The 19,528-nt window shown below is 43.7% G+C and overlaps 1 pseudogene; it reads right to left on the bottom strand.

Moving 5' to 3' along the window:
* Nucleotides 1-398: 398 nt before the first annotated feature.
* LOC104676776 overlaps nucleotides 399-19,528 on the bottom strand; it is a 64,548-nt pseudogene continuing 45,418 nt past the window's right edge.

The following is a 19,528-nucleotide window of genomic DNA, read 5'->3' as shown; positions in this document are numbered from 1 at the left end:
CACAAGAAACACGTGGACCGTGGAAGGTTCTCATGTCTTCCATTTATTTTTTCTCTTAAATTTTAGGAATCTTCTCCTTTAATTAACTCATCTACCTCTTATGGCAAGAATTTTAAAAGTAAATTTATACTCGGATTCTAATTTCAATAGGGAAGTAAGAAGTTACAGCTCAGTGCATATAAAGTTTAGACAGGGATGCAGACATCTCAGCCCCACCTCTCTGGAGCAGGAAAGATGATTGGGGAGGGAGCACAGGTCGGCGTGGGGAAGAGGGTCATGGTGAACATGGGGGTGGGGTGATCTCCCCATCTACTCACATTATGCCTACAGGAACACAGACACATTCAGGTGCCTTTGCAGAAAGCAAGTCAGGGTTCTTGAAGTCGCAAAGGGAAGGTGTGGACAAATCTTGCCTCTCAGTCCCACACAAGGCAGCTGTCTCACACTATAGAAAAAATACTCATGAACAAATTCATATCCATCACAGTGAAGAGTCACACTTTAAACAACCCATCCCATGTTCAAAACATCCAACCCAAAGAAACCCTATGGCACAGCTGCATCCACTGTTCCCCCCAACAACCCACATGCATCAGGCCCCCCAGGGTCTCACCTTTACAAGCCTTGAGAGACACATCAGAGCCCTGGGCACTGCCACTGCCTGGGGTATAACAAAAACAGGACCTGGTCAGAGCCCACAGGAGATGTGGCTAGAGGAGGAACTGTGGGCTGGGTGAGCTCCCACATACGCTCCCGACCACAATATCCCAAGGATCTCAGGGATCAGCCTCCTTCACACTTACTTGCAGCCTGAGAGTAGCTCCCTCCTTTTATATCTGTGGGAAGAAAATGTCCTGTAAGAAACCAGAAAGGACGCAGCGTCATGAGGTCCTAGAGGAACCTCCTAGTCTTGGAACTTAGAGAAGTTTCCAGAAATGTGTGACTGTAGACCTTGGACAGGATCAGGAAACACGAAGAAAGCAGGTGTGGGTCCTGGACCAACTGCCCTCCTAAGATCTGTCCTCTGCTGCGACCTTCCTCCGTGACCTGTGACTGCTGGGATCAGGTCCCCATCACCACAATCATCAAGGTGATAAATCTGTCCTTCATTGTCACAGGTGCTTTACAAAAGAGTAGGTGCTGGCACACAGGGCCCAGGCTGGGTCGGCCCATGAGTCTGGATGGTGCTTCCCAGTAACCAGGCAGGGCACATTTCTATCTGGGGCTTGAAACCCCCGGTTGGACAAGAAATCTCAGACTTCCACTCCTCACCCCTTCCTCACCTGAGCTCCTCCTCCTCCACATCACAGCAGCAACCACAGCTCCAGTGACCACAGCTCCAAGCAGAACCAGGCCAGCAATGATGCCCACGATGGAGATGGTGGACTGGGAAGATGGCTCTGGGAAAAGAGGGGAAGGTGAGGGGTCCTGACCCCTAGGCCCTAGCCCCGACCTTGCTAAAGGTGTCCAGAGAGGCTCCTGATTTCCCGAGGAGACATGACATCCCCATCTCCCTCCTCACCTCATCTCAGAGTGAAGGGCTCAGGCAGTCCCTGATGCTGTACATGGCAGGTGTATCTCTGCTCCTCTCCAGAACGCACCACCACAGCTGCCCACTTCTGGAAGATTCCGTTCCCTGCAGGCTTGGTCTCCACAAGCTCTGTGTCCTGGGTCTGGTCCTCCCCATCCCGCTGCCAGGTCAGTGTGATCTGGGTAGAAGCCCAGGGCCCAGCACCTCAGGGTGGCCTCATGGTCAGAGATGGGATGGTGTCACATGTGTCTTGGTAGGGGGTCTGACGTGAAGAATCAGAAAATTCAGACATTTTGCATCTCTCACGGGACACTCCAGTAGCAGGCATGTGGCCCTCATGAGAATGGACAGGACACCTAGGATAGGGAAGAGAGCACAGAACCCAGACACCAGCCTGGTCAATGGCACCTGGGATATCTGCGGAGCCACTCCACGCACTCGCCCTCCAGGTAGGCTCTCCACTGCTCCACTGCGTCCTTGGCATCTGGGGAGAATCTGAGTCCAGGTAGGTGACTGGGGACTTTAAAAAAGGGGCCGCAGCGACAATGTTTGGCTTCTCTAGAAACTCGACACCCAATGGGAGTGAGAACTGAGTCTGCCTCATGAGTATCCAGGAAGAAGGATCTGACGCAGGTTGGGAGAGGAAGAGAAACGCTGCGGAGCTGGAGAATCCCTAACCTTGTGCCTCCCTAGTCCATACACCGCTTGTGGGGCCTGAGATCCTGAGAGCCACGCCCGGGGTCCTGGGACTTCACCCTGACCTCGATCCTCCTGTGCCAAGTGTTCTGTCCCAATGTCTCCCTGAGTCTTGGCCCAGGAGTCTGAGAAACCAGGGAGAAACCGTGGGCATGGTCCCTGTCCCTCTCCCTTCAATTTCATCCCAGAAACCCCGTCCCAGGACTCCCTGCCTCCCACTACTTACATGTCCCCCTGAACTCTTCTAGGAGAAAACTCAACCCAGGGAGCTTAGCACCAGAGAGTGAGCCCGCCCCGGGAATGGAGGTGTAGAGACAGGTTTCTTTTCTTTTCTTTTCTTTTTCTTTTTCTTTTTCTTTTCTTTAAACCTAGAAAAGTTGTACTTGCATGCATGAGATAGAATAGAGACCAGTTTGCTTTTTGTTTATTAAATACAACGGGTAGCAGAATCTCGGTAACCCCTAAATGATCAGAAATCTAGTCGGTAAAAAGTGTGTCTTTAGCCGCTTGATATATAAATGTGTCTAAAAGCATTACAACAGCACTCACAAAGCTCCTAAGTTTCACTTTCCCAGACAATGTATCTGTGACTCCCACTTGTATTTTAAATATACTTTCATTCCATAGCCCTGAGTTTCTGTGTGAGTCCAGGACATCTCCTCAATACAAAGTAGCACACTGTGTTACTGTATGTTGCAACCAGGAGCCAGTAGACTTTATTCACCTCAAAGTTGCAAGTGTTCACAATGCCCCTCACCAGTGCTAAATGCACTGCCTGATTTTAGGAAGTATACACATCTAAGTGGTGGTGTGTATATTTTATAGGAACACTTAGTATTTTATAAATCTGATTAACACAAAAAACAACTAGTTTTTTGGCAGACTCATATAAGGTATTAAAGGCCAACTGCAAAGAACACCCTGCGAGGCTCTATAGACAGATGTATTAAAATCTATAAAACAATGTGTTTAAACCTCAGAATTCTGCAGCTTTTGAATTCTTCCCTCTGCTCCTTTTCCTCACCTCCTGCTTCTCCAGCCCTTCCCTCCGTCACTTTCATCCCTCAGCCCCTCCTCTCCCCTTAGTCATCACCAGGCTGTCACTCCTGAACTGTGGCTCTAGCACTGACCAATTACCTGCTACATGACTCTTCTCTTCACAGTGGTCATGATACTGTGAGTGAGAATGTGCAGCGTGTGTCATTCCTTCACCTAAAACACTCCAGTGGCTCCGTGTTGGTCTTGTGAGGCTTCTAGGTTGTCAGGCACAGGAACATACAAGGGCATACTTGGTTCATCGTAGGGACTAAATTAATTTTGTTAACTGACTGAATGAAATATGAGTGTATTAAATTGCACCACAGAAAATTATAAAATGTAAAACACTGAAAAAATTTTAAAAGATTTTATTTTATGAAACTAGTGTGCATATAAATTCATCAACTCATTCCATGAGTCTGTTGAGCCTGTGTATGAATTCTATAAGACTGGGTAACAAGTTATCACAAACATTGGCTTTAAACAACACCCATTTGTTATATTCATTGATTTATTTTTAAAGACAGAGTCTCCCTCTCTCATCCAGGGTGAAGTGCAGTCACATGATCATGGCTCACGGCAGCCTCAAACTCCTGGGCTCAAGGGACCCTCCTGCCTCAGTCTTCAGAGTAGCTAGGACTGCAGGCAAGTATCATCATGCCCAGCTAATTAAAAAAAAATTTGTGGAGACCAGTGTCTCATTTTATTATCCTGGCTTGTCTCAAAGTCCTGGCTGCAAGTGATCCTCCTGTGTCAGCTCCTCAAATGTTAGGATACAGGCGTGTACTACCACGCCTGGCCAAACAACACCCATTTATCTGCTTATAGTTCCTTAGTCAGAAATGTGGGCATGATGTGGACAAAATCTCTATTCTGGGCTTCCCAAGCTGCATTTTCATTTTGAATCCTCCTTTAGGCTTATACAGAGGTGGCAGAATGCAGTTTCTGGAAGTTGTAAGACTGAGGTCCCTGTTGCTTGCTGGCTGACACTGTAGAGAACAGAGAGGGCTGCGCTCAATTCCTGATGCCCATCAGTGTTCTTTCCTACACAGCCTCTTCATTTTCAAAGCCCACAGTGGAGAAAACCCCTCATGTTGAATCCCTCTCACACTGTGGATCTCTATGCTCAGGAAGAACCCGGTCCTTTCAAGGGCTCACCTGATTAGGACAGTCCAAGCAGGATAAACCCAGTCTAAAGTCAACTAATTGAGGCCCTTAATTATAGCTGCTAAATTTCTTCATAGCAGCACCTACATTAGAGTTGGCTGAATAACTGGAGGAAGGTGAATGACCAGGAGTTGGTTGTTGAGGCCATCGCAGAGTCAGCCTAGCAAGGGTTAGATCTTCTTTTGTGTTTTATAGGGACACAGTTGGAAATTGAAGTTGTAGTAAAGTGATCATTGTGAACAGTAATAAAATACATCCTCTTCAGCCATGGACATTCTCCTTACCTTTTAAAACTAAGTTACATGTTTAATGTCTTATAATTAGTTTAGGCAAGGTGTGGTGGCTCATGCCTGCCATCGTAGTACTGTGAAAGGCAGAGGAAGGCAGATTTGTTGACTCCAGAAGTTCAAGATGAGCCTGGGCAACATGGTGAAACCCCCATCTCTACAAAAAAATTAGCAAATTAGTCAGGCATGGTGGTTTATGCCTGTGGTCCCAGCTATTCAGGAGGCTGAGGTCAAAGGATCCATTGAGCCCAGGAGGTCAACACTACAGTGCATGGTGATCATGCCACTGCCCTCCAGCCTGGGTGACAGAGTGAGACCCTGTCTCAGTAATAATAATAAATAAATAAATTTAGAGTAAATGCAAATTACCATGTAATAATACATCCTGTCTTGTGAAAATGTATTAGTTATTTACTATTGCATAACAAATTATGTAAAACTTAGCGGCTCAAAACAGCAAATATTCATCATCTCCCGCAGTTTCCAATGGTCAGGAATCCAGGAGGGGTTTCCCTGAGTGCTTCTGGCTCAGGGCCTCTCACAAGGTTGCAGTCCAGTTGTCAGCGTAGGCCTGCATCATCTAAGGGCTTCACTGAGGATTCACATGAAACATGGCTCAGTCACATGGCTGTTGGAAAAGGCCTAGTTCCTTGTTGTCTGGTCCCAGAAGTCTGCAGTTCTTAGCCACATGGACCTTCCTTCAGGGCTGCTTACAGCACAGCAGCTGGCTTCCCCCAGAGCTCATGATCCCAGAGAGAGAGAGAGAGAAGGGGGAAACCACAGAGTGTTTTATTTTCTACCCACAGAGTCAAAAACTGTTATGTCAGCATTACTCTATCAGTTAGAAGTTGTATTAGTCCATTCTCACACTGCTATAAAGAAATAACAGACTGCAAAATTTATAAAGAAAGGAGATTTAATTGATACACTTCTGCATGGCTGAGGAGGCTGTCCCAGAAAATTTACAATCATGTCAGAAGTGGAAGCAAACACATTCTTCTTCACATGGTGGCAGGAGAGAGAAATGCAGAGCAAAGTGGGGAAAAGCCCCTTATAAAACCATCAGATCTCATGAGAACTCACTCACTATCGTGAGAACAGCATGGGGGAACGATTCCCATGATCCAATCACCTCCCATGAGGTCTTTTCCCCAATACCTGGGGATTGCAATTCCCATGAAAATTCAAGATGAGATTTGGGTGGGAACACAGAACTGGGCCATATCAGAAGTGCATCATTAAGTCCAAGCCACACTCAAGAGAGGGAATTAAGCTGCATCTCTGGAAGGGAGCAGTATTAAAGGATTTGCATATATGTTAAAAACAAAATTGAAACTATTGTTTCAGTATTTCATAAATCAAAGGCTTCTTTTATCTAATTATTTTTTTAATGCTTTAAGCTTGTCTTTTAATTAAATTTAATTTTATTTCAAGTTCCCCGGTACATGTGCAGGATGTGCAGGTTTGTTACATAGGTAAACGTGTGCCATGGTGGTTTACTGCACTTATCAACCCATCACCTAGGTACTAACCCTGGCATGCATTAGCTATTTTTCCTAATGTTCCCCCCACCACTGCCCTCCCCCAACAGGCCCCAGTGTGTGCCATTCCTCTCCCTGTGTCCATGTGTTCTCATTTTTCAGCTCCCAGTTATAAGTGAGAACATTGGTGTTTGGTTGTCTGTTCCTGTGTTAGTTTGCTGAGGATAATGGCTTCCAGCTTCATCCATATCCCTACAAAGGACACTGTCTCACTCATTTTTATGGCTGTATAATATTCCTTAGTGTATATGAACCACATTTTCTTTATTCTGTCCATCATTGATGGGCATTTGGGTTGATTCCATGTCTTTGCTCTTGTAAAAAGTCCTGCAATGAAGATACACATGCATGTATCTTTATAATAGAATGACCTATATTCCTTTGGGTGTATACCCTGTAATGGGATTGTTGGGCAAAATGGTATTTCTGGTTCTAAATGTTTGAGGAATTGCCACACTGTCTTCCACAGTGGTTGAACCAATTTACATTTCCAACAACAGTGTAAAAGCATTGCTATTTCTCCACAACCTCACCAGCATCTGTTGCTTCTTGACTTTTTAATAATTGCCATTCTGACTGGCATGAGAAGGTATCTTATTGTGGTTTTGATTTACATTTCTCTAATGATTAGTGATGTTGCGCTTTTTAAAATATGTTTGTTGGCCTCATGTATTTCTTCTTTTGAGAGGTGCCTGTACATGTCCATTTTCTACTTTTCAATGAAGTTGTTTTTTCATGTAAATTTGCTGAAGTTCTTTGTAGATTCTCAATATTAGACCTTTGTCGGATGGATAGATAGCAGAAATTTTCTACCATTCTGTAGGATGTCTGTTCACTCTGATAATAGTTTCTTTTGCTCTGCAGAAGCTCTTTTGTTTAATTAGATCCCATTTGTCAATTTTTGCTTTTGTGGCCATTGCTTTTGGTGATTTCATCATAAAATCTTTGAACATGCCTATGTCTTGAATGGAATTGCCTAGATTTTCTTCTGGGATTTTTGTAGTTTTGGGTTTTACATTTAAGTCTTCAACCCATCTTGAGTTAATTTTTGTGTAAGGTGTAAGGAAGGAATCCAGTTTCAATTTTCTGCATATGGCTACCAGTTTTCCCAGCATCATTTATTAAATAGGGAATCCTTTCCCCATTGCTTGTTTTTGTCAGGTTTTTTGAAGGTCACATGGTTTTAGATGTGCAGCCTTACTTCTGAGTTCTCTATTCTGTTCCATTGGTCTATGTGCCTGTTTTTGTACCAATACCATGCTGTTTTGGTTACTGTAGCCTTGTAGTATAGTTTTACGTCAGGTAGCCTGATTCCTCCACTTTGTTCTTTCTGCTTAGAATTCTCTGGGCTATATGAGCTCTTTTTTGGATCCACATGAATTTTAAAATAGTGTTTTTCTAATTCTGTGATAAGCTTTTCTTTTTAAATTAATGAATAAAAATTCAAGACATCACAGAGCCTTGGGTGCGGAGGGGAAAACAGTTTGAGACAGAATAGAGATAAAACAGCATCTCTGAGTTTTTCTTGCAAATACCTTTAGTAATAATGTTCTCTTCAATGAGTTAACATGGTCGAGAACATAGAGTAACTAGATCAAATAGTTCCAAGACTTCAGTGCCATAAAAATAATGTCTTGAAAATAAGTCTTTGTTTTGTCTGAGATGTCTGAAATTTAGTGGAAGCATGCCCCTAGTGCCAACTTTATTACTGAATTATCATGTTTTAAAAAATATTTGCCTACACTTAAGAAAAAAAAAAAACAACAGCACTGCTCTCTCTATGGAGTAGCCCTTCTTTTGTTTCTTTACTTCTCTAATAAACTTGCTTTCACTTAGAAGACAATCGCCTAATCAGATTGCTCTTCATTTACAAAAATGTGAATTTCATACTTCAGTCAACACATCTAGATGCCAATAACTTTGGTTTGACGCAGTAGCCCGAAGCGGTTAACTCAAATGGAGAAATAAGTTTTTGCAAAAACTGGCTGTTCAGTGGGCATTCTATAATAAACTTAACATCTTTCTTTCTGCTATTGAATGAGATGTGATAGAAGTGATTTGGACACCAGTATGATTGTAAAGGCACTGCTATTATGTGTTTCTGAAGTTTTTTTCCATTCATAGTTGCTATTCCATCACCGGCTATTCCTTCTACTCTTTTTTGTTTCATTTATTTTGATCAATAATACTCATTTCCAACTCTGTAAAAGTTTATTTCAGTTGTATGTGTGGTAAAATGTAACATCAAATCCTTTGCAAGATGGAATTACCTTGCACATCAGATTGAAGATTGTATACTGGAAAATCTAGAGATGCCGGTGACCAAGGATCAAATGACCTATTTTTAACCAAGGCCATTTTCATGGCATCCTGGTCCTCTCTGTCACATGGCTCCTTACAATTCTCTGTGGTTTTCTTCCAAATGCAAGTAGTCCTTGCTAAGGATCCTTGCAATGAACTTTGGTATTCTTTTCTCTTTCATTTTTATAAAATGATTGGGGCCATTAGCCACTTGATAGGCAATGCTCTCCTAGTCAGTCTGCCTGTCTGCCTGTCTGCCTGGTTCCTTCTGAGGGTTTATGGCTTGACTGGGTTCACCAGCGCCAGCCCCAGCAAGAACAGGGAGAAGTGACTGGGCAAATCCCCCAACAGCAGTGGGATCCCTACACATGAGATGGGGCAAAACCATCATTCTAGTCCCTCCCATACCTGAGACTTCTTGCACATCACAGGTCCCAGGACCAGAGCAGGAAGTAGCTCTGAGTCAGAAATGGCTTCCATGATGGTTAGGATGAGCTGGGAAGGGGGTTCTGAGAAGGGAATGAAAGGGGTCTCGACCTGCAGGTCAAAACTCTGAGCCTGTCACAGGGTCCAGAACAGCTCCTGCCTGCCAGTTCTGTGAAGGGGTTTCCACCTGATACCCGGTTTTACCCACTTCAGCATAAAAGGCCTGAGCAGCCCCTCACGCTACACACACACGGGGATTCCTGCTCGTCCCCAGAAGGCACCACCACAGCTGCCCACTTCTTGAAGGTCCTATTGCCCTGAGGCCTGGGGTCCCCATGCTGTGCGTCCTGGGTGTGGTCCGCCCTCCCACAGTCAAATCAATGTGATCTCTGCTGGGTAGAATCCTTTGGCCCAGCACCTCAAGGTGACCTTCCCATTAGGTCCTGAGTGATGGGTCGCAAGTGCTGATGGCTGATCTGAGGAGAGTCTCAGAGGTGGAAAAAATTTAATGAGAATCCCAGCTCTCAGCCTCCTTGTTAGAGGTCGAGAAGAAATTTCAAAATTAAAAACAGGTGCAGGATAAGCAATTGTCCTAACATCTAGTGCGCTTTTTCTACACATGTGTCTCATTGTCTGGGAAGCCACTATTATGCTTCTAAAGTTGGTGATACTATTTTTCAGTTTTAAAATTTCTGGTTTTATTTTCTAATTTACATGCAGATTTTACAACCTTCTGACAGTCACCAACTATTACATTGTGATGTTAGAAACTAGCAGTCGTTTGTGGCACTTTCATGCACTGTGTCTCTGCTGATTCAGTTTCCTGGTATTTTATCTTCTGGTTGTGTTAAAGGTTATCTCTAATTGTTGGGCACAGAAGACCAGGGAAGAAAAAGATCCCCCGGTGAAGTACACCACTACTGACAAACACATCACTGTTGACAAGGGGAACTGCTGTCCTTTCCTAGTTACCTCCCTGCACTCCTCCTCCCTGTCCCTTCTCCCCACCCACCCTCAAGACAGCCTCAGGAGCCTGGGCAGAATCCCCAGATCCACAATAGAAATGCTGAGGAGGAGAAGGAAGCGGCACGATTCGGGCCTCCTTCCTTCCTACAGGGACGCCTCCAGGTAACACAATTCCAGCTTCAGGAGATCCTGACGCGCGGCCCCGAGGACTACAGTACCTTCCAGCAGCATCGTCTGTTTACCATGTTCCGGGCTTCTGCGCCTAGTGTAGTGACCCATTACTGGTTCCCTTGCAGCCTCGGTGATCCAGAACCTCTTCCAGGTGCGCTTGATCCTCTGAGCCGCGGATCGCGCCGCTGTCCAGGTCTTTACGTCCTGCTTCAGGGACATGGACTATTATTTCCCGTCCTAGGCGGGCTGGAAGTGTCCTCCAAGAAAGTCCCCAACTGGTGCCAGCACGCAGCCGCGCAGCAACTGCAGGTATGGGACCCTGAACCTCTCCAGGTGTCAGCCCCAGGGAGGGCCAGAATCCCCGCTTCGCCCCGCCCACGCCAGCTTCCTCCCTCCCACTGTGATTAGTCACAGCAGAAGTCAGTCACCATCCAGATGAAGGAGAGACCTGGAGCAAAATGTCCCTAGCGCTTCCCCACCCGTGGGGGGTCAACTGAGGCCCCGCACCCCCACGCCTGGGATACCCTGACCAGTCAGCCAGGGTAGGGTGGGAGGGACACCTGTGCCCGGAGCCTGACGTCACTCACCCGCTGGCCGGGTGGTTGTGCCGGCTCAGGAACCTCAGGCCACTCAGTAACACGTTCTTTGCGGTCATCGAGAACTTTCTTCAGGGCGTCCACAGTCCTGTCCTATCTTCAGCCGCGGCGCCCGCGGCTTCATTCTCTGATCCTTGCCACGGCTGTAGAAGCGCAGGAACCGCATGTTGCCCACGAAGGGGCCGCCGAGGAGCCCAGGGAGCACGTGGATGGAGGCGGAGCCCGGCCTCCACCTACTGGGGACTGCGGGCCTGCGCCCCGGGAACCTGCATTTTGGGGGTAGGAGAGGCCCAGGGAGCCTGGGACCCCGCCCCGCTCCCCTCGGGTCCCAATCTGCCCACTGTCTCCGGGACGTGCTCCCTCCGCCTCCCCGCCGGGACCCAGCCTCCCGGGCTCCCTCCCACGTCCCGCCCGTCCCCCGGAGCCGCTCATCTGGGAGTTTCTTACTGTGTGTGGGGACCTGGGGAGAGGACAGCGGGGCGGGGACCAAGGAACGGTGGCTTAGGGCGGCGGCATTTGGAGATAGGACCTCAGGAGTCTGCAGACCCCAGCCCGGGGCAGAGGCCCCCCGGGAGGAGCTGCTGAGTCCTGCAGGCCGCCCTTTACCTCCTGTCTCCCCAGCCCAGTTCATCCTGATTCTCTCCTCAACAGCCCAGGTCTTCCCCAAAGTCAGGGCCCACAGAGTAGCAGGGTAGGGGTTCCAGGACGCGGGATCCGGCTTCTCTGGGTATCTTGGATCCAGGGAGAATCCTGGAGATCTCCCACTTTATGAATCCCATTCTCCACTCACTCTGATGGTTTCTCTAGACCCCGGTGGAAACCAGATATTACGCCCTCATCAGTCCTGGGGGAAAAACAAGAGTAAAGTATAAGAGGTAGCCATGAGGTCAGGAAAACTCCTATAGAATTCTCGGGAGAGGAAACTCTTCTGAGCTGGACCCTTGGCTTAGTTTGTCTTCCCTGCCCAGCCACCTGTCCCAGAGCCGGAAACGCCCCAGTTTAAGCCAGAGACTTTGGATACTTTCCTTGATGCTGACATAATTTTTGTCTTCTCTCCTGGAAAGGAAGCCCCAGAACCATCAGAATGATCCCGTCTGCCCACTCTTTTTATTCTTCTGTGTCTCCAATCTCTCTCCCTGAGCTGGACTCTCCACCCACCCTCACATTCTGGACAGTGCAGAGATGAGTGAGCATGACCCTCGGTCAGGATTGGCTGCATGCAAACCCAGCTCCACCACGATTTGTGTGCAACCTTCATTCCTATTGTATCACCTGAAAATGGAAAATTTTGCAGGCACACCCCATAGAGGTGTTGTGAGAATTAAATGAATTCATATTTTTAAAATGCTAAGGACACAGATTAACACATAGCACCATGACAGTGTATGATATTATCACTGTTGCTATTTCTTTCCTTTTGTTTTAATTTTGATATGGACTTCTGCCCTTGTTGCCCAGACTGGAGTGCAGTGGCACTATCTTGGCTCAATGCAACCTCCGCCTCCTGCGTTCAAGCGATTCTTCTGCCTCAGCATCCAGAGTAGCTGGGATTACAGGCGCCTGCTACCACATCTGGCTCATTTTTTTTATTTTTATTTTTTAGTAGAAACAGGATTCGCCATGTTGGGCAGGCTCGTCTTGAACTCCTGACCTCAGGTGATCCACCCTCCTCGGCCTCCCAAAGCTCTGGGATTACAGGTGTGAGCCACCGTGCCCAGCCATGGTTGCTATTTCTTTCATCCCTTTTGCCTGAGCCTCTTCTCTTCTTTCTGGGTTCCCAGGGAAATTCTCTGTTGGAAGATTATGTCGGCAAGAGGCCTCCACCTGGGAAATGCTGGCCTGTGGTGGGATCTCCCTTTTATTAAATGGAATGATTGTTGGTGAATTGACAGCTAGTGAGCCACTTACAGTACAGTTCATGTAAAAAAGACCACATACCTAGGATTAACTCCATTTTAATAAAGACACATCCCACACATTATAAGTCCAATGTGATTTGTGAGGAGATTGGTTTGATTGGGTCATGGGGATATCACTCTACTTTCTTTGAGAGAGTTTTGCAACACATTTCAAATCTCTGCTTCTCATTTCACACTATCTGGCTCACGAGTGAAGGTGATGAGAAGTGTCCTTGTACTATGGTCCCTGGTTTGTCTATCAGAATCATAGTCATATATTACACATAGAGATTATTTTCTTAGAATATATAATTTATTTATATATATTATACTCAGGGTATATAGAGAGATATTATTACAGTGCTTAAGTGGCTACTTGTATCTATGCATTTTCTATCTTGGTACATGACATTAACATATAGAATTGTACACTGTACTTTGGTTTCCAGCAATTGCTGATTAGGTCATTTGGACCAGCTCTCCCACTGAGTATCACTGGAAAAGTGGGAGGAAAATACATGTTTGAAAATTGTGCTTGAATTTATCGATGGGCTAGTAAAGCAGTGAAGATTTGCCAGGCCAGGAACTAGGAAGAGGCAGAAATCCAGAAGAGCACCTTGAGCTGTGGGGCTGCTTCTGTGGACCAGATGCAGTGACACCTGCCTCCCAGGCAAGAAGGCAGCTTCTGGGATTCAGAACTAAAGTGTCCGAATATTTAGAAGGTCTCTTGGTCTCTCTAGAATTCAGTGCTCATTGGCCAGGGCTAAGATGTTCACACTCATTCCTCGGAGGAGCCAAGCTTTGGGTTTGACTGCCTTTTGGGCATTTCATGCTAGAAAAACCCCAACATGTGTAGATAAATGGTGTAGAGGACACCAGCCACTGGAGCTCTGCCTAGTGGTCTCCCCTGACTTCCACTGGTAGACAACATGGCCATTTCACTAAATTCCTGAGGACATGGCCAACATAATAAGAGAACACTGGGAGGTACCTTGGACAGAGTTCCAGGCAGTTACAACTTTTGGGTTTCTGTGTCCTTTGCCTTCATCTCAACCAGAGAACATTTGTGGAGGCTGAAGAACAAAAGACTTTAAATATCAGAGGTGAATCTAGGACCATTGATTCATTGTGGTCAAGAGGCTGGAGCCATGTGGTCCAGCAGTAATGAAGTCTATGAGTCTTTGGTCACCCCGAGGCTCTCTCCCATTAGGAGCAGCTTATCACTGCTATCAGGGACCCCAGTAGCTGGACAAGGCATTTTTTTTTGTCATTTCTGATGAGAACTTGGAGAGGTCCCAGAGCATAGAGACCTTAGATTGAAATGAGATCAGAGTAGAGTCAGGCAAAACTTTGCAATGATTCAGAGGTACCTAAGTATAAAATAAAATTTCAACTCAGAGCTTCCATTAGAGCATCAGGCTCAGTAGCTCCTGTGTTTGCACTGTGAGAACTGGGGCTTGATGAGAACAGAAATAGTTACATGTGCAGAAAAGCATATATAGTTAGAAAACAGTCATGATTCAAGGCGTGGGAGGGCCATTGTCTTTACCATGGTAGAAAGTGGGGCTTTCTGTCATCTTGGTTCTGATAGGCCAAGTGCAGAAGATTAACCTTCCTGCTTTCAGCTGAGTGACTGGTAATAGAAGCTGGAATTAAGAGAATCAGTGGCAGCCTCTCTCCCTCCACCCCCCAGCCCAGTAAATATAAGCGAAAGACTTGGGGCTCTGGCAATTTATTCTCATTGTGCGTTCTCCTTCTCTGGCTCAAAAGAGAACCACATGTATCAGAAAACAAGGGCTACAATTCTCATAGAACCCAGAAATTGGACTAGAGGCCTGGAATGTCATGTGCCCATCATTGCTCCACCACCCAGGTGCTGTGTGACCTCAGGAGAAGCTCTCTGCTCCTGGGATCTCTTTGATTCATCTGTGAATCATTGACAAACACCTCCACTCTAACAACGTTACTGAAATGCAGGGAGGAACAAGCAATCAATGGGTAGGAAAAAAGCAAAGTGATAACATTTACTCCTAGACAAAACTTTTTAGGAAAACGTATCTTAAAAATAGGAGAAAAAGCATATAGTACCTGCGATCCCCTGCCAGAAAAGCCTCTCTATTTAGTAATTGTGATTGTTCATCATCTTTCTATAAAATTTGGGCAAAACTACCTTCTTCAATATCTCAAATAAATTAAATACAGTTGTGATTCTATGTCAGTTTAGGTCTACAACTTTTGCTTTGTGTGAAACTGAAAGGCGATGGGCACATCTTCATTTTTCTATGGTGGCCAGGGGACACTCAGAGACTTGGAAATGACCCTATATCTTCCATTTTCATTCGACTTATTCTATCCTTTGGAATTCCAGGTAATTCATACTCCTAAAAAATCTCATGTTCATACGTAGAAGAAGGTAGAAAAGGTAATATTTCTGTTTTAATTTGCTAGAGCTGCCATAACAAAGTACCAAAGGCTGGGTGACTTAAATAATAAATATGTATCATCTCACAGTTCTAGAGGCTACAGGTGCAAGGTCAAGGTGCTGCAGGGTTGATTTGTTCTGAGCCCTCTCTCCTTGGCTTGCAGATGGCCACTTCTTCTGTCTTCTCAACATAGGACTTCAACATATGGATTTTGGTGGCATAGTGTAGCAGGACAAGCTGCAGACAAAACTCCTCAGACACTAGATTAAAGAAGGAAGAGCTTTATTCGGCCAGGAGCATCACCAGACTTGTGTCTTAAGATCTGAGCTCCCTGAAAAAGAAATTCTTGGCCTTTTTAAATGCTTACAACTCTAAAGGGTCCACGTGAAAAGATCATGATAAATTGAGCAAGCGTGAGGAACATGACTGGGGGGCTACATGCATCAGCTAACAGAACAGAAAGTTTTGCAATGCTTTTTCATAACAATGCCTGGAATTTACAGATAACCAAGTAGTTTAGGTCAGGGGTTGATGTTATTATTATTACTTTTTTTTTTTGAGACGGAGTCTTGCTCTGTTGCCCATGCTGGAGTGCAGTGGTGCAATCTCAGCTCACTGCAAGCTCCACCTCCTGGGTTCACGGCATTGTCCTGCCTCAGCCTCCCCAGTAGCTGGGACTACAGGCGCCTGCCACCAAGCCTGGCTAATTTTTTGTATTTTTAGTAGAGGTGGGGTTTCACTGTGTTAGCCAGGATGGTCTCGATCTCCTGACCTCGTGATCCACCCACCTCAGCCTCCCAAAGTGCTGGGATTACAGGCGTGAGCCACTGTGCCTGGCCTATTATTACTTTTTTAACTCCTAGGGCCGGGTGGTGGTGCCAAGGTTGTCTGGCTATATATCTTACTTCTGTTTCTTTCCAGCTTTTTGCTTTCTCCCTTTTCTCCTGTCTTATAAACTAGGCAAGGTGAGGGGAGGAGGGCAGCAGGAGTAGTAGTGGTCTCCTTCCTTAATAGGAACACAATTCTTCTTGTAACTGTCTGGATCTTCTTTGGCAGTGGATATTCTAAGAAATTAAAGAGAGTAAAAGACAGTACATCCCTTTGACTGAATTCTTTCTCTTGGTTTTCTGAAATTTTGATCTTGCAATACAAATAAACAAGAAAGAGAACCAAAGTTTAGTTCTTCATGGAAGGTGAACCCTCCTCCCTAAGTCTTGGTAATTCCAGACACTAAGACGTGGTGCTGTGCAGTTCTCCAAAGTCCAACTCACTCCAATGATTCTGTTTCTGTCTTTTTAACTGGGAAGAGGATTCTCTCTCAGGAGAGCCACCTCTTCTGATGCTGTATGGACTTTATTATCCTTAAACATACAGAATGAAAAAGATGTTAATATAAAGGAAAATATTTGCTAAATTTTTATCATGCTCATAACTTTTGTACCTTTTAAAATGCCCCATATTGTGTTGTTTATTTTTAAAATATTTTAAAAATTGGTGCATAATATTTGTACATGTTTATGGGATACATGTGACGTTTTGATACATGCATAGAATGTGTGTATAATAAGTCAGGATATTTAGGATATCCAGCACCTCAAGCATTTATCATTTCTTTGTGTTGGGAACATTTTAAATCCACTCTTATAGCTATACTGAAATATACATTTTTGTAACTTTAATCAGTCTGCTGTGCTATCAATATTAGAACTTATTTTCTCTAATAACTGAACATTTGGATCCATTAACCTGCCTTTCTATATTTTCCTATCCATACATTCTTTCCAGATTCTGGTAACTGTTATTCTACTCTCTTGAATTCCCTGAGATTAACCATTTTGGCTCGCACATATGAGTGACAACACGTGATATCTGCCTTTCCTTGCTTGGCTTATTTCACCTAACGTAATGGCCTTTGGTTCCATCCACGTTCCTGCAACTGACAGGATTTCATTCTTTTTTATGGCTGAATTGCATTCCATTGTGTATATATACCACTGTTTATTCAGTCACCCATGGATGGATTCACCTACTGATTTTATATCTTTGCTACTGTGAACAGTGCCTCAATAAACCCGAGAATGCAGGTACTCTTTTGATATGATTTCTTTTCCTTTGTATAAATACCCAGCAGTAGAGTTGTTGGGTCAGCCAGTAGTTCTATTTTTAATTTTTTGAGAAATTACTATACTGTTTTCTATAATTGCTGTACTTACTTTCCCACCAACAGTGTACAACAGTTCTGGTTTCTCCACATGCTCGACAGTATCTATTATTTTTTATTCCCAACGATAACCACTCTAACTAGGATAAGATGACATTTTACTGTAGTTTTGGTTTGCATTTTCCTGCTATTTAATAATGTTGAGTGCTTTTCACATCCTGTTGGCCATTTGTATGTCTCCTTTTGAGAAACATCTATTCAGATCCTTTGTCCACTTTTTAATTGGATTATTTGTGTTTTTACTGCTGAGTTTTTGAGTTCCTTATATATTGTAGATATTAGTTCCTTGTAGGATGAATACATAGCAAATATTTTCTCTATTCAACAGGTTGCCTTTTAATTCTGTTGATTGTTTCATTTGCTGTGTTGAAGCTATTTAGCTTAATGTAGTCTCATTTGTCTATTTTTATTTTTGTTGCCTGTGCTTTTGAGGTACTTAACCATAAAATTTTTGCCTAGACCCATGTCTAGAGTGTTTCCTATATGCATTATTGTAGTCATTTTATAGTTTTAGGACCTGCATTTATACCTATTTTGAGTTGATTTTTGTATATAGTGAGAGACAAGGGTCTAGTGGTATTCCTCTGCATCTGGGAGCATTTTCTCAGCTCCATTTATTTAAGAGACTTGTTCTTTCCCCGTTGTATATTCTCTGTTCCTTTGCCAAAAATGAGTTGGCTATCAATACATGGATTTATATGTAAGTTCTCTTTTGTGTTCCATTGATTTATGTGTCTATTTTTATGCCAGTACCATACTGATTTGGTTACTCTAACCTTACAGTATATTTTGAATTCAGGTAGCATCATGCCTTTAGCTTTGTTCTTCTTGTTTACAATTGCCTTGGCTATTTGGGATATTTTATGGTTCCATATGAATTTCATATTTTTTCTAGATCTGTGAAGAATGATACTGGTATTTTGATAGGTATTGAATTGAATCTGTAAATTGCTTTGGGTAGTATGAATATTTTAACAATATTAATTCTTCCAATTTATGTGCATGAAATATGTTTCATTTTTTTTTTCCTTTAGAGACAGGGTCTCACTATGCTTCCCAGGCCTTGAATTCCTGGGCTCAAACAATTCTCCTGTCTCATCCTCCCAAAGTCCCAGGATTACAGATGTGTGTCACCATGCCTGGTTCTTTCAGTTTTGTGTACTCTTCAATTTCCTTCATTGGTGCTTTATAGTTTTTGTTTTACTTCCTGGGATAAGTTGATTTTTAGGTATTTTATCTTCTTTGTGATTTGTAAATGGTGTTGCTTTCTTGATTTATTTTTCAGATTGTATAGTGCTGGTATATATAAATGCTATGAAAGTTTGCACATTAATTTTGTATCCTGAGGTTTTGTTGAATTTGTTTATTAGTTATAACTATTTCTTTGGTGGAATCTTTCATTTTTTCTAAGTAAAAGATCATGTCACTTGCGAATAAGGCTAAGTTGGCTTTCTCCTATCTGACTTGGATGCCCTTTATTTCCTCACTTGCCTGATTGCTCTGGCTAGGACTTCTAGTACTGGATAGAATAAAAGTGGTGAAAGTGGGAGTATGTGCCTCCTTCCAGATCTTACAGAGGAGGCTATAAACTTGTCTCCATTCACTATACTGTTAGCTGTGTGTTTTTCATATATGGACATATCATGGTGCATTATCCTTTTGGTGCGCTGTTGGATTTGGTTGCTAATGTTTTTAATTATTATTTTTATCACTAACATAATTTTTATTATAAGCATTTTAAACTTATAAAATTTACATTTACCAAAATAAGCAAATCTTCATCAACTTTATCAGTGAATTTTGACAAATATAGCCATATCACTCTTGCCACTATCAATGTACACAAAGATCCCTTTTTCTCCCTTCAACTCAGCTTCCCTGCCCCCAGCAGCCATTGATTTGATGGCTATCATGATAGCGCAGTTCTTTCCTGTTTTAACACTTCGTGTCTGACTTTTTGCACTTGGCATAATAATTATGTGATCAATCCATGTTGTTGCATGTATCAGTAGTTCATTCATTTTTATTTCTGATAATATTCCGTTGTATGAATGAATCATGATTTTTGTACATTGGCAGTTATTTCTGATTTTTTACTATTATAAATAAAGAAACTATGAACATTCTTATACAGAGATTTTTGACAGAATCTTCACTTCTCTTGAGTAAATATCTAGGAGTGGAAAGGTAGCCGTAGAGTACTAGGTTGTTTAACTTTATTACATGATACAAAATTGATTTTCAAAGTGGCTGTTTTATATTCCTA

The sequence above is a fragment of the Rhinopithecus roxellana genome, chromosome 4, assembly GCF_007565055.1.
Source record: "Rhinopithecus roxellana isolate Shanxi Qingling chromosome 4, ASM756505v1, whole genome shotgun sequence".
In the NCBI taxonomy this organism is placed as follows: domain Eukaryota; kingdom Metazoa; phylum Chordata; class Mammalia; order Primates; family Cercopithecidae; genus Rhinopithecus; species Rhinopithecus roxellana.
The sequence above is the reverse complement of the archived record's forward strand: the minus strand, read 5'-3'. Positions and strand labels throughout refer to the sequence as shown.